Here is a 15,691-nt window from a genome sequence, read left to right on the forward strand (position 1 = left end):
CGGGCAGCGCGCGGCTGCGGCGGGCGCCCCCCAGCGCGCGCACGGCAGAGCATGGCGGCGGCGGCGCGGCCGGCTCCCCGCGGCCTGGCCCGCCGGCTCCAGTGCGGGCCCGGGAGCAACAGGTTAAGCGGGCTAGACGTCAGCGCGCCCCCTCCCCGCCCCCCGGTTCCTCCCCTGCCTCCCGCCGGCCTCCGCCCCCTCCCTCCGCCCCCAGCGGCTCCGGGTTCCCGGACGCTCCGGCCGGGTTCTGTTGTCATTGTGACGTCACAAAGGGACGGGCCCGGGTGGAACCTTCTCCTCCTCCGTGACGTCAAAAGTCGGGCGGGAGGTTCCAGCGCGGCTGGGCTGCGGGGGCGGAGGGAGCGGTGCGGAGGCGGGGGCTGCCGTGCGGGGGGAGGAGGAGGAGGAGGAGGAGGATGCTATCGGCCTCGGCCTTCCGCCCCGAAGCGCTGCACTGCCCTCCAGGTGAGCGCTGGGAGCCTCTGGTCCCCTTGCGAGCGCCTCCGACCCTGCTCTGGTTCCGTTTCGGGGGTGGGCAGCAGGGCGGAGACGCCTCCTGTCTGCGAAAACGTTTTCGCTTCGTTTGTTTCCAGGTCTGCTGACGGCTGTGGCATTATTGCGGTGGTGGTCGTGCTTTCTCGTCAATGCTTTTGCAAAGCAGGGGAAACTTCAGTGGGGCAGCTTGGCTTTGCAGGAGAACCGCGTGATGGGTTTGGCCACCTTGTCACTTTAAGTCGTGTTGGGATGTCACGGCAGGACGTGGCGGGGTGATGCTGCACAGCATCAGCTGTTGGTTTTTCTGGAAGCCTTGAAACACCAGAGTGGCACTTGTTCGTTATGCCAGTTCTAGGCCTACGGAGTAGTTTAGGGGTTGGGGCAGATGGAGGAAAACCAGTCATCGGTAGGTGTGCTTGGAAGAGCACTGGGCTGCAAGTCTAAGGTGTCCTGGGCTCAGTTCTTCAGAACGAGAGCACGAGGGGTGGGAAATCTAGGTTTAGTTATTCATATGTAAAATACATGCTTTTGCCTTTTCACTTTATCTGAGATCGCGTGCGTGAGATGATGTTCGCGGAAGATGTAAAAGTATGCTGTTTCTGTGTAAGATGAAATCATTACTTGAGCTGGTGGAAGGCAGCGCATTTCCTACAGTTGGTCTCAAAAGCCTTAGCTGCCTGCCGCGTTGCCATTTAGCTTATTGCTTTAGCAAAACAGAGTTTGGGGGTGGGATTGTAGGTGGCAGGCTTTGGGGAAAATGATTATTCTATTTCATATTAAATGACGTCTTTGGAAAACTCATAAATTGTAGTGTAATCCTGTCTTAATTGCTGGGCACGATTCCCACTACAGTTCCTTAAATAACTGAAAACATTTGCCTTTCAAAGCCCCAATCCACTTGGACAATAAAAAGTTAACATGCTTTGCTCTATGGGTATCTTATGCCATTCCTGTCACTCCACTGGTTGGTTATTGCTGTCGAGTGTAACAGATAAGATACCTGGACTTAAAAACTATTTGATATTTGATGCTTTATAGAAGGTGTGAGTTTGAAATAAAAATGTATGCCACATGAAGATATGATTCATGCAGTTAGCAGGAAAATAAATTATCAGTTTGATTTCTAGGACAGCTCAAGAAGAATTTGTAACACTAGGCTGTAAATTTTAGGTATTTAATTTTCTGATTTAAAAGTGCAGTATGATTGAAAACTGGGAAAAGTTTGTGTTACAAGATTCAAAAGCAAAGTTTACTATAATTGCATAAAATGGTAAAGAGAAAAAGTAGAACTACACCAAAATGTAGTGGTAGGATTTATAAGTTGGTTCCCCCCACCCCCACCAGTTTTACACCCAATTGATTTATTTACAGTTCTGGGGGGAAAAACTGCATACCTTATTTAATTGCTGTATTTTTTTCTTTTTTGAGCTGTTTAGGTGGCTTGCTTTCTGCCTGTCTCCAGTAGTGGAGAAAAACCATTCTCTTTTTCACATAAGTCTTTGAGCAGAAACAGTTTAGCAACAATCGTCGTGTGGAGAGATTATGGAAGGAATACTGCTGTCAAGAGTCCAAAGTGTGTTACTGACACTTAAAAAGGAAAAAAAAAATCATCTTTAAAAAATAATCCAATTTATGATTACCTGGCTTATTATTACTTTACTGTAGACAAGTATCTGACTTGTGTGTCCCCCACAGCCATTGGCCCAAAGGGCCAACTAGAATTACTTGGTGCTTAGATGGTTTCATGGCTGTTTCCTGTCGTAAGAGGTCAGACCAGTTCTTGTTGGTTGGCTGAGGGCTGTTGACTCACTTCCAGATGCCTTGGAAAGAACTCCAGTGTTAATCTTAATATATATCCTGCTCCAAAGGTTATTTAAAATTTCCTCCTTCAGAAAGAGAAAAATTTTTTTGAGTATGTAATCAGTGTTTTTCAGATTTTAAATAGAACCCTTCTTTTCGGAGACAATACGGGAAAGTCATGTTAAGCCTAACATTGAAAAGGCTAAGCTGAACTTTTTGTTTTTAGTTTAATGAGAGTTCTATTTAACCTAGTATATTGAACACATGATCATTTTAACATATAATCAACACAAATGGAAATCTATACAAATCTACCTTTTTTTTTTCATCTTGTGTCTTTGAAACCTAGTGTGTTTTTTTGATCCTTACAGGACAGCTCAATTTGGACAAGCGTGTGACTGAACATATGAAGCTGTCCTACTGAACAGTCCAGATCTGTGTAACCAGAGCTGTATCTCACGTAGCATGGTGTCTGTGTTGGTGAAGAACATCAAGTCCTACAAAATCGAACACTAAAAATTACAGGGCTAATGGAAAAATAAGGATGAAACATGTCACTCAAAACAGACGCAACTTTGGTAAAGCGAACCATAATCAGTTAGTAATCTGAATTTGGGAAAATGACAGGAAATGCTCAGGTAGGCAGCTCAGACTCCAGAGTGAACTGTAAAAATTGAGAGGTGTTATACTGGCAGTATTTTTATAGAGTACAGCTCATGTTGCCAGGGCAGTATGGATGGAATGATGCTGTTAGCTGTAGGTAGGCATTGTTTTTTTTTTTTTTGCCTTATGGGGTTTTTTTGTGTGTGTGAAGATGAACTTTTGAGTTTTTTGGTAGATGCACACTTTTCTAGTTTACTGCAAGGTTGTTTTTAATTGTAAGTGGATGCTGAAGAGATTCTCTGGGTTTATTTTTAAGGTCTTTAGGTTTATTTTAGGGTTTTTAGGTTTATTTTTAAGGTTTGCCCTTGGTCATACTGGTCTGAAGACCTGGCTTTTTAACACTCAGCCATACATTTTTCAGTCTGAGTAGTTTCCTTTTTGGAATTCTTCCTGTATGGTTCTGATCTTCCTGTTACTGGTCTGTGTCTAAATCTTTCCCAGGGTCATAGCAACAGGTCTTGCACTAACCACCTTCCACCCGCCCAGCCTACCCAGTTCTTCTGGCTGAAGGACATCCTGGCCGTCACGTCCCTGCATGAAGCTCCCTGCCAGTGGGCAGGCCCGGGGAGTGTGTGCCTCTGTCCCCTTTGGCTCTTACCCATATAGAAGGCTTGCCAAGTGCCAGTTGCTTGTTCCCTAATCTGGTTATTCCAGTTAGACTTAGTATTGCAATTTCAGTTAAATATTATATAAACCTTTGAACGAGTGTGACAAGAAAGTTGGTTTCTATGAAAACTTGAAGCTGAATGTTTGTGAACCCTTGATAAAAGTGAATTACTGTAAAAACGAGATTGTTAAATTAGATGTGGGCCTGCCATTTAAAAGACTTGGGTGAAATCTGTTAAGATTTCGTACCCACACTGCTTTGCAAGTGGTTCCCTTTTAAGAACCAGGCTTCATTAATGGCTGAACTCCCTTCCCAACAAACAAAAAAGCTTGACGTGGAGTACCACGAATTCTCAAAATTATCTGTAACAAGAACTTTCCTGGTGGTCTGGTGGTTAAGAATCTGCCTTCTAATGCAGAGGACACTGGTTCGATCCCTGTTTAGGGAACTAAGATCCGACATGGCGTCGGGGCAGCTGAGCTGGGGCGCCACAGTGGAAGCCCTTGTGCTGCAGCTGAGACCTTGCCGAATAAATAATTTAAAAAATCTGTAACTAAAAGCATATTTATGTGTTCATTACATTCACTTGTATGTATGTATGTATATGCTCAACCTGTATACATATATGTTGAAGGTTTACTGCTTAACAGACTTTTCATTAGCTACCCCACTTATGGTCCCTGTCAGCTCTAAGAGTGCTTCCATTATATGTAGCCTTAATTCCCAAATATTAAACTAGACTTATCTGTTTATGCCAGGTAGCATACATAAAATGCGGGTCAGTTAGAGCGGCCCTGCTGAGGTAATTGTAACACTTTCAGAGTTTGTGTCGTTCTCAGGTTGGTGGGGGTTAGAAAGATGAATGATTTTACACTTCATTTATGTGGAGTTCAGAAGCTTGTATCTTGTAATCCAGCAACTTTAATTATTTTGTCTTATTTAGGAGATACCGTAAAGGTCTGTTCCATTTCAGATCCTTAAGCCTGCCTGTTAATGGAAACGACGCATCGAGCTTCAGTTTTTTCTGTGTGAACCAGTTTCTCTTGCTTCTTTCCACCTCCCCATGTTTCTAGTCTCTTAACGCCTCTGACTGCCCGCCCTTCCTCTGAGAACCTTGCTTCCTTTTCCAGGCCCCAGACTTGGTGTTTTGGGTCCCTTTTGTCTGTAAAGCCTTCTCCACACTTGCCCCTTCATCTCAGACCACTTTCGTTCCAGGAGGTGGTAACAGGTGACAAATAGGTAACTCGGATGACTTTGGTCTCCTTTTTTTAAAAAGACAATTTGAGTGAGATTTCTCCTTATCCTTTTAGGATATAATTTTTCTTGACTTCTGACAACCCTCTGGCCTTCTGACAGTCTCCCACTTTTCAGTAAGGGTTTTCCATTCATTTTTGATTCAGAGTACAATTGTCAAAAGTAGAGCTGCCCCTGCTCCCGGTTGATTGATCTGCCTGCTTCTGGCACGTCCTGTCCTGCCACCTCTTGCAGATGGCTTTTGTCTGTCTTGTTCTCTTTGTCAGGATGTGTGGGGTGAGGAGGGGCCCACATTTTGCAGAGGTGGATCCCGTTCTCAAGGGCCAGGTCTCGGGCCCACTTGAGTGGGCAGCTGGGCTCCAGTCCAGGGCCCTGTGTTTCTGTTGGGCTTGCTTTCTACTTCCACCGGTCTATCTGGCCACAGACTTTACTCTTGTGAGGGGGCTGCCCATGCCTCTTAGGACTTTTCTGCCATTTGAAGAATTGTACCAGAAGAGCTTGGACTGGAGGAAACACTAGCCTCGTGAGGAGAAGCCCCACTCAGTGCTGAAACAGCTGCCCACAGTTATTGTTTATCTCGTGAGCTCACAGGAGAGGAAGGAACTGTTGAGTCCATTTTATAGAAGGGAAAACTGAGGCCAGCAGACCCTGGCCAGGGAGTGAAAGGCTGGATCTCCTCCCCATATTTTAGTCCAGATGAACTGGAGGTAAAAGGAATGATCAGAGTAGCCCCAGGAGGTGGGGAAAAGGCCATAATCGAGGCTCTTGGCAGCCTTTGGAGAGGTTTTTTTTTTACTTGAGAAAGTTGGGGGAAGTTGAGGCAGTTTGTCAGCCTCCACAGCAGGAGTGGATCTGTTGCAAGTGAGTGTTTGTTGTTTTTTTAAACACCAGTTGGTGGAGCTACCCCCCTCTCGCCAGCTGCCTGTCTCCTTAGTCCTGATTGGAAAAAGCCTTGAGGTCCCAGATGCCCTGGGGCCCGGCTGGTGCTTGCTGCCTACTTTATTAGGGCGGCCACCCCATCCTCTCCGGTGTGCCTGAGAGCTGACCTGGGCTGTGTTTGCTCTCCAGGCTTCTGAATTCATTTGCTTTTGTAGGGTCTGTGACAAATAGGCTTCGGTGCTTTTTCTGGCAACTTTATTGTTGCCCCTGACTTTTGCTGCTTAGGGGACCATGGGGCGCTGGGGGAAATCATTTGCCCTCAAATCCTCACCAGGGTCTGGGCTGGGCAGTCAACAAAGGCTGCCCAGATGTGTTAATGAGGCTGCGTGAGTAATGAGAACATTACAGGTAATTACTCACATATTCATAGGACGTATGAAGGCCTTAGAAAGGGGAACCCTACTGGCCGTTCTTGGGAGCTGATTCTGAGAGCTGGTGCGGCCTAGAAGGCCTAAATTGGATTTTAAGTTCTAATTTTGTAAGTCTGTCAAGCTCCACCACCCATGAAGAGGTAGGCAGTGAGCATTGAAATACTGGCAGCAGTGTTTAGTTACCAGGAGTCTTAGAAGGTCATCTTATTCACAGCCACACATTTTGCCCCTTTGTATTCCCTCCATGGCTCTTGTCACGTATTTTCTCCAGGACAATCAGCAGTATTTTGGAGTGGAGTGGGGGTAGGTGTTTTCCATCAAGAGACCCTCTGGTTGATGGAACTGAGTCACCCAGGGGGAATGTTGGGAGACATTTTGGCACCCTGTTTTTGTGGCTCTCTTCTAAAATCTGGGTGGTTCTTTCTCCATTTTTTTTCCCCAACCACAATTTGGGTTAGAGCTTGATCTACAATGGTTGTGTGTGCTATCTCTTGGTTCTCATTTCTACCAGCTGTTAGAAGTGTTTGGTGCCTGTGGGGGCAGAAACAGGTGCCAGGAGGAAATGAGAAGGGATTAGGGCTGTGCATGTGTTTCTTGCATTTATTCCCTCCCTGGGTTTGCAGGAGGGGCGCTGCATGAATGCTTACTCTGTTTAGCAGCAGTTGGATGTCGACCTTATTAGGACTGGAGTGTTTTGTGCTTTGTGTCCATGCCTCATTGCTTGTATGTGGGCTTGGGGAATTTAATGCCTCAGATTGTGAGGGGCTTGTTCTGAATGTGTAGGGCACCTCTGTGGTCATAGTGGACAAGATTGGGAATATGAGCAGAGCTCAGGATTGAGCCCTGTGTTGCGCTGGCTGTGTGACCCTGGGCAAGCCTCATAACCTCGCTGAGCTGCTTCCTCACCCGGAAAACTTGTTCCATACACCTCACGGGCTTGTGGCTGGGAGGGTCAGTGAGATTTTTGATGTGAAAGCACTTTGTAAACTGCATACTATGCACAAATGCTCAGGAAGGTATGATTACACAGTTGGAAATCACCAACCTAGAGATATGAGGCCTGTCAGCAGCCTTCCAGGCTGACTCAGAAATGAATAAATCATATGAATTCTGTGCCTCTTAACAAGCCAAATGAAGAGCAACAACAGAGACTCTAAAGTCCGTTTTGGAATATAGAACAAAGCTTTAAAGATTAGAAGGTGATTATATTCAGTATCTTATAATAAACCTGTAATGAAAAGGAATCTGAATAAAAAAATTAAAAAAGTGTGTAACAGAATCACTTTGCTGTCCACCTGAAGTTAGCACGGTATTGCTGTACACCCGAAACTGAATCACTTTACTGTACACCTGAAATTAACACAAGGTTGCTGCGCACCCGAAACTAACCGAATCACCTTGCTATACACTTGAAACTAACACAATACAGTTAAAAAAATTTTTTAGACAATGATGTGATCTCTTCCCACCCCCCACTCTCTGGTGGTTGAATCTCTTCTGTATTATCCAGCTCTTGATTTCTGAACCTGATTAGGTGGTGAACCAGAGTGACAGATTGAGAATTCAGATTAGAGGGCACTGAAGCTTTCTTCAGAGATGTTCATCCTGGACCTTGGAGCAGTATCCCTTGCTCTTGAACATTGACTCTTGCATCAAGTCTCAGCTAAGTGTGTCCTTAGCGCAGTATGCAAAGCCCTTGCTCTGCCTTGAGCTTGGGTCTACCCTTTCCACTGCAGCTGACTCAGCCTCCTGGTCTTTGCACATCCTGGTTCCTCAGCTTGCTCTGCGGCCAATTGCCTGCCCAGTCCTGCTGAGCCCACCTTGACCGCTCTTGTGACCTGATTGGATAGCCTGCCACTCTCTTCCTCCCATCAGGCAGAGCCAAGTCCCCTTTCTGTGAGCCTGCCTCCTCAAAACTACCTCTCTGGAATTGGTGTTTACATGCATCTCATCCTGTTAACGCCACATGAGTAGAGGCTGAATTTTCTGTCATCACACAGTTTAGGAAATATTTACTGGGTATTTAAAATCCTGTCCAGTGGTGGGAAGGAATTGGTAAGGATCTAGTGGAAAAAGGTGAGCTTCACTAATCAGAATTTCACAGCTGAGAAAACAGGTGTCTAGGAACAAAGGTTGCACATTTTACCAGTGACACCGCCAGGGCATGAAACCCAGCCCCTGCAACAGTGGAAGGCCATCTGGGGATACTGCCTTTGGACCCATTTTTCAGAGATGCGTTCTCCTGCCAGGTGTATCCTCAGTTATCCATGATAACTGCAGTCATTGATTCATTTTCACGGGAAAATAAAATCCACATGTAACCCCCATATGTAATTGGGCCATTAATGTTTGCTCCTGTTTGAAAATGATTAATTTGTCCTAGAAGTCATTCATTGCAGACAACAACATGAAGGTAAAATCTTTTGCAGTCACCTACGGGGCGTTCCAGAGAAGGCAGTGGCACCCCACTCCAGTACCCTTGTCTGGAAAATCCCATGGGCGAAGGAGCCTGGTGGGCTGCAGTCCATGGGGTTGCTAAGAGTCGGACACGACTGAGCGACGTCACTTTCACTTTTCACTTTGATGCATTGGAGAAGGAAATGGCAACCCACTCCATTGTTCCTGTCTGGAGAATCCCAGGGACGGGGGAGCCTGGTGGGCTGTCGTCTCTGGGGTCGCACAGAGTCGGACACGACTGAAGCGACTTAGCAGCAGCAGCAGCGGGGCGTTCCTGCACTTGTCCAAATGTTGTTTTACATACGTGGCTCTTAATCTTAAGTGATAGTCTCTTCTGGGCTCTTTGCATTTATCTCTCTCATTTCACTTACTAAAAGAGGATTCTGCATCATCATTGTTTTAAAATTGTTTATATTTGGTTGCGCTGGGTCTTTGTTGCTGTGCTTGGGCTTTCTCTAGTTGGGGGTGAGCAGGGACTACACCACGGGCTCTGGGTGTACGGGCTTCAGAAGGCTCTGGGTGTACGGGCTTCAGAAGTTGCCACACGCCGGCTCATTAGTTGTGGCCCGTGGGCTCAGTTGCCTTGAGGCATGTGGCATCTTCCTGGACCAGGGGTGGAACCCGTGTCCGCTGCGCTGACACGTGGACTCTTATCCACGGCACCACCAGGAAAGTCCCCTGCACTGCTTTCCAATAGCTGCTGGGCACCTGGTCAGCCTGCAGCACAGTTTTCTTCTCTTGTGTGTTCTTGAAGGCTTCTCCACAGTTTGGGGGCCGTTGTCCACAGTGATGTGTGCACTGTGCTTTTCCTGTATCTTTTTACACTTAATTCCAACTTCCTCGAAGTGAAATGACCACTTTGTGTTACCGGTGTTTATGTTCAGATCCCTCTTAACGGCTGTTTTCTGAGAGAAAGGCTGCACTAATTTACGGCCCCCCAGGTAGTGCCAGGGGGTTTGTTTGTTTGTTGTCTGCTTTTAAAAACCAATACAGGCGCTTGTAACAAGTAGTAAAGATGTCAGTTGGGTTTTATTTAAGTTTCTGTTTTCTTTCCTTGTCCTCTCTCAGGGCATTAGAACTAAATGAGATGAGATATGGGGAAGCACTTTGTAAAACAAAATTGCTCTGAGAACACAACGTGTTATTAGTTAGGATGACTGTAGCTGTGAAGGGAGAAGGGTCTGTAGGATTGTACAATTACATATTTCTTGTTTATGAAATGGTTCTTTTGTGAGAACACGACGTAACTTTAAAATGACCCGAAATCCCATTATTTTTACAAGTGATTTCAGCCTTGTTTTGGAGGTGGGCTTTGTATGGTTACGAAAGTCCCACTGGGCTCTGGCTTGAAAGACTGTTGAGTTAAATGCAGCCGATGTATTTTGGCTGTTTACCATTCTCTCACCCTGTTGTTGTTTGGTATCTCAGTCTTTTGTGAACCCATGGACTGCAGCCCACCATGGGATTCTCCAGGCAAGAAGACCGGAGCGGGTAACCATTGCCTTCAGAGGATCTTCCCACCCGAGGGATCGAACCTGCGTCTCTTGTTTACCATTGAGCCACCAGGGAAGCCTCTGACTATGTTAGGGGTTAGAAAATATGACACTGTCCTTGTCCTTAGCGAATTTACGGTTCAGCTGACAGCAGGGATGCCAGACTCTGGGAAGAGAGCTGTTGGTCTCAGATTAATCACTTCCCCTCAATCTCAGTTTCTTCCTGCGTGAAATGGGGAGACTCACACCTTCATTTATTGGCCCCTCAGGGTCATTTTGGGGGAGGTAGAGTTGGATGTTAACATGTGAAGTGTTATAAACTAGCTATCTAGATCAGATTGTTCTTATTTTAGGTCCCACGGGTCTTTGTGGCTGTAGTTCTCTAGCCTCAAGGTTGAAGAGGGAACACCATGTTTCTGGGTCATCCTTGCTGATTTCAGGCTGTCCGGGTTGTCTGAGAAAGAAGATAGAAATGAAAATAATATAGGTGCTTTTCCTTTCACATTTATGATAAAATACAGTGTGATGATTTTTACGGCAGACGTAGTTGTTGATTGTTGCGATGATGGCTTTTTATTGATCTCCCTCCCCCCATGTGAGAATGAGGTGGTATCCCAGAACTGCTAAGAAGCACCATTGACGAGTACTTCTGGGTGAACTTGTTTGCCTTCTTTTTCATCCTTCAGTAGAGATGTCCCTTTAGAGATAACTTGGGACTTCGATGTTTATCGGCTTTTCCTCGGTTGCCCCTTCTCCATCCTCTGCACAGAGCGCTGAGGCACTGTGTGTTCTCTTTGTGGCTTGTGAGTTGGAGGGGAAAGAGGCAGCATGGTGGGGATGAGCCACGGCCTGGACTCCCCGTTAAGTGGCCAGCATGTGACTCCTATCTGCTAGAGCGGCCGACCCCCGTGCTGGTCCTTGGCTCATACCAGCTGACTCCTTTCCAGCCTGATCACCCCAAGTGGCGAAGGGGTCTGATAGGTGCCAAATGGGCAGTCAACCTGGTTTCTTTTTTTTTTATTTATTTTTTATTTTACTTTACAATTCTGTATTGGTTTTGGCATACATTGACATGAATCCACCATGGTTTCTTTTTTTTAAATTTTTATTTATTTTTTTTAATGTGGCTTATTAATGTGTAAAAATGACAAGACACTTGGTGTTGCTCAGTAAAGAGCTCATTCCTGATTCTTACGTGGCTTTTGTCTTTGACATTCAATTGTATTCACTCTGCAGCCTTTTCACTGGGACTTAAGTTGGTGACAGTTTTTTGAGAGGGGTGTTTTTTTGATATAGTTACTTCTGTACACTGCACCTCATTCTGAAAAGGATTCAAGGCCATAATGAGCAGTCATCCCGGAGTGAACAGTTTTTTCTTTGACCCAAGTGTATTCACTTTCTAAATGCCCAGAGTGACAACCGGATTAAAATAATGGACAGTGAGCACTAGTCCGCAACCCAGCAGTGTTTGGACTGAGTGGCTTTTTGTTTTAGCTCTGTAAACTTGACCTAAAAATTTAGGTAAAGGTGAGGTTTGTTAAGTAATATTGGTATTGACACCCTGACAGAATTTTTAATGTGGAGGAATTTTAAAGTTCTTTAAAGAAGTTTAAAGTTTAAAAAAGAATTTTGAGGTAATCCCCAGTGGTGAGCACATCCTTGAATAGCCGAGATCAGATTTCTGTTTAAATGCCAGCGCAGTTCAATATCACCTTTTCCCACCGTACATGGTGCCAGGGAGAGTCTGGATCTAATAAATGTTTTCTTGGGGTAGCAGTTGGTAGATGTGAGTGACTGCATGATTCTGTTCTGTGTCTTTAGCAATGTTTGAAGAGTCTCATTCTGTATCATAATCCTCAAAACTACTATTAGGATTCCAAACCATTGTGGTTTAAAACTTTGCTGGAATCTGAAAGGTGGCGGACGGAGTGAAAGGAAACCTCCTCTAAGTGAAGAACACTTTTGACTTGCCTGCTTGTCCCAGACTCTGGGCGTATCTTAGCCACAGCCCATGCCTCCTGGTGGAAAAAGGTGGGAGATACTTACTTCTTTCTTTCTCCTGGACGGTACCCCCTACCCCACCCCACCCCCCCACCCAGCTCAGTATAAACACCATCATGTAGTCCTGCAGAAACTCCTCTAATACAAATATGGACTTGCAAACCCTGGAGAAGCGTATGGAGAACACACTCTTTTGTACTTGTGATAAGTAAAACCTCTAATGATGCCATGAAAATGGGTTTTCTTTTGACTCTGGTAAGCTTGGAAGCACTGGGAGGTGGGAAGGACGGGTCTGACTTGGAAATCTGAGGCTGAAAAGTCTGTATATGCCTTTTTTTCCCTCCAAACTCCACTTCCTGCTCCAATTATATAAAGTGCTTGCTACCCAGACACTGCTGCTGCTGCTGCTAAGTCGCTTCAGTCGTGTCCAACTCTGTGCGACCCCATAGATGGCAGCCCAGCAGGCTCCCCTATCCCTGGGATTCTCCAGGCAAGAACACTGGAAAGCCCCAAATGAAACACACTTTCTACTTTTTTTTTTCCCTTCCGTCTAACATGAGCCTTGCTGAAGTTGTCATGTTATTTCTTTCCAGAATTTATTGGAGCACTAGGCAAAACCTCCTGGGAGTATAAATAATGATGATTGTAAAGAACAGTCAGTTTACCAAGGAAGGCCATTATCTTTGACTTGCAAAGGCTTTTACAGCTGAACATTGTTTGCTTACAGTTTAATACAAATGAAGACCTTAATGGTGCCTATTGTAAGAGGAGTTCTTTTACTGTATTTGTACACAGAGGTCATCTCAATAAAGAACAGAACCCCTTGCTCAGTCCTAACTGCCTGTTTCTCCAGATAGGCGTTGTTTACTGTCCGAGGAAACCTGGATGGTGCTTCGTGGCTGCGTTTTCCCTCCTATCCACTGCACAGAATCCTCCCTGCTGAGTGTGAAAAGATTTCTAAGACTGACAAAGTGATTCTGAATGTACTTTTAGAGTCTCTCCTCTAACTGCTTCCTTTCCAATTTCCGAATCCAAAGATGGTTTTAAAACGAATTTACGGGACTAGTCTTAAGTAGGCACTGACATCAGATAAATATACTTAAATGGTAGGCTGTCATGCTCTTGATTAAAGCCCACAACATAGCTGCAGGGAAATAGGAAGACTGCAGTTGCACTTTTTATTTTTGGGGAGATTAAAGTTGCCCCTCATCACACTCTTCAGTCTAACTACAGAGTGTGTATATATGCTTGGCATACGTTGCTGTCCTTGGCTGCTTCATCTTTAGCAAAGTGTCAGCCCCTTTTAGCCTTTCTTTTTAGAAACTCTCATATCCTCAACTTATTCCAGTTCTTTTGGCAGTTCTTCAGCTATGTTTCTTTTGGCGTTCGACTGGTGGTTCAAGACGAAAGGCATTCAAGGCATCTCAGTCTTCCCTGAGTGATCTTGGATGTGAATGTGATTTTTTTTGTTTCCTCCCCCTCTTAAACAGTTCAGTAGTTTTTAGTATATTCGGAGTTGTGCAGCCATTACTGCGATCAATTTTAGAACCTTTTCATCACCCCCAAAGAGAAACTCCATACCCACTGGCAGGCGCTCCAAATCTCATCCCAGTTTTTCCAGTCTCTGGCAACTACTAATCTACTTTATGTCTCAGTGAAGTTGCCTATTCTGGACACTTTATGTAAATGTAATCAAACAGTATATAGCTTTTTGTGACTGGCTTCTTTCACTTGGCATGATGTTTTCGAGGTTCTTTCACATTGTAGTGTGTATCCATAAAAAGGACTCAATTCCTTTTTTTATGGCTGAATAGTACTTCATTTATTTACTGCTCTTTGACCTACAGCCTGCGTCCCTGCACCTCCTGTGTTCTACTCAGCAGAGGGCTGTGTGGGGACCTCTCCTTTTGGGGTGGCTGCCTTGCCTTTTTGGGGTGTGGTTCTCACTTTCCTCCCTGCCTGACTTGCCACTCTTCACTGTGTGTGGGTGTCTCACTGCTTCTCCCCCTTGGCAAGCTCCATTAGGCATGAGAAAGGGGTGGGGCTTGGAATTTCATCATGGGTTGATTGGCTCCCTGTGGGTGCTCAGGTGTTTGGGGTTGTTGTTTTGGCCTTCGGGTGAATCTCTGCATGGCATTTAACACGTGGTTTTGGGAGGCGCCAGGACTTAAAAACCCTGGCTCCTCTCTGGGAGCCGGGAAGGACTGGGGAGTTGTTTTCCTGCATCATCTTTGGTTTTGACTTTGTCCTGGTTGCTGGTGTTGACGTTCTTTGCTGCAAGGTACAGGAAAGAGAGCTACTGTCTGCCTAGAAGTTCCCCTGATTTTCTTGCTCCTCGCAAGCCTAGTTTTCCCTAAACAAAAAAACGCTTAAAAAATCAGAAAAGACTCTGAGCAAAGTTGTTTAAGAAATGGGAGTTCTTTTAAGGAAGACGGGTGGTGCCATGTTGGATAGTTCTGATCCCCCCTCCAAGTTATTTTTCCCACATTGCTGTGAAATAAAGATGATATCAGTTTCCTACTAGAGTCAGGCAATTTTTACTCACGTTCAAGTGCTCATCGAAAGTATGAGGCGATAGAATGGTGGGGACTGAGAGAGCCCCATGACCCAAGGGTGCTGGAGGCCTTTGGACTTGGAGGGTTCTAGTTCTCTGGAAGTGATGGAGATTCGGGGTGGATGTTTGTGTCTTTCCTGGAAGTTCCTGGTAAGAGGAAGCCAAAGACCAGCATGTTAAGAGTTTGGGGATCTTATTTATCACATACTCCTCAAGTTCAGTGTCAAAAAAATTCCTTTGTAACGGGATTAATTACGCTTTTCACACTCCCTGGTTTTTCTGGTACAACTCAGTTCTAGATTGACTCTTGTGCTCCGGTCATTGATGTTACCTAAAGGGCAGACGGCTGTATTCACTGTTTTCTCTGTAGTGTCTCAATCACGAAGAATTTGCGAGGTAAGAAACCCACCCACCTCACTTGAGAAAGTAGGTGTGAGTATGTATGTATGCATGGATATCTAAGAAGGAGTTGCTGTTTTAAACTTTGCATTGTTGAACTGGAAATCTGTGTTCTGTCTGTCAGCCTGCCTTTGTGTGGTGTACCTATAACCTACGCACACACTTGTGCCATTTCTAAAGCAAATGCCACTTCCCTCCTCCTAAAATTGCTTATTAGAGCTAATTTTACGAATTGAGTTAGAACTGCCCTGTAATATAATGCAGAATATTTCCCAATAATGCCTAGGTTAACAATGATCGTCTTGCTGTATTGTGCAAAAAAGGTTTCTGTTCAGACCCAGCTGGGTTTCAGGCTTAATTCATTGCTCTATGGTGGGATCACCACAGCTGCTGTGGGGCCTTTACAAATGCAAAAAAGCTGTCACTGTTTGTTTCATCAGCTGCATAAGTGATGAGGCCAAGTTGAGGAATCCATTCCAGTGCGCAGTGTGCAGGCTGTAGCCATTATTGTTTACAGAATTAGTGTGTTGGAGCTTTAAAATAGTTGGCACCTCAACTGCCCTTTAAAAGCACAAGACTAAGGGACAGGACCAGTTGGTTATCCTTGTAATGTTGCCGTATCCAGCCTAGCCCCTGTCTTGGACAGTCGCTTGCTCCG

The 15,691-nt window shown here is 45.3% G+C and overlaps 1 protein-coding gene across 3 annotated transcripts in view; it reads left to right on the top strand.

Annotated features, from left to right (window-relative positions):
* Nucleotides 1–15,691, top strand: part of JARID2 (jumonji and AT-rich interaction domain containing 2) — a 230,436-nt gene that overhangs the window by 3,206 nt on the left and 211,539 nt on the right. The window contains exon 1 of one of the 3 annotated variants that reach the window (XM_040249300.1): nucleotides 400–465. The exons of the other annotated variants lie outside the window; for them this stretch is intronic. The gene's annotated coding sequence lies outside the window, so the exon portion shown is untranslated. Of the gene's footprint in view, nucleotides 1–399; nucleotides 466–15,691 lie in introns of those variants that run through there. 3 annotated transcript variants of the gene reach the window in all.

Source organism: Oryx dammah, unplaced genomic scaffold (genome assembly GCF_014754425.2).
Source record: "Oryx dammah isolate SB20612 unplaced genomic scaffold, SCBI_Odam_1.1 HiC_scaffold_11, whole genome shotgun sequence".
In the NCBI taxonomy this organism is placed as follows: Eukaryota; Metazoa; Chordata; class Mammalia; order Artiodactyla; family Bovidae; genus Oryx; species Oryx dammah.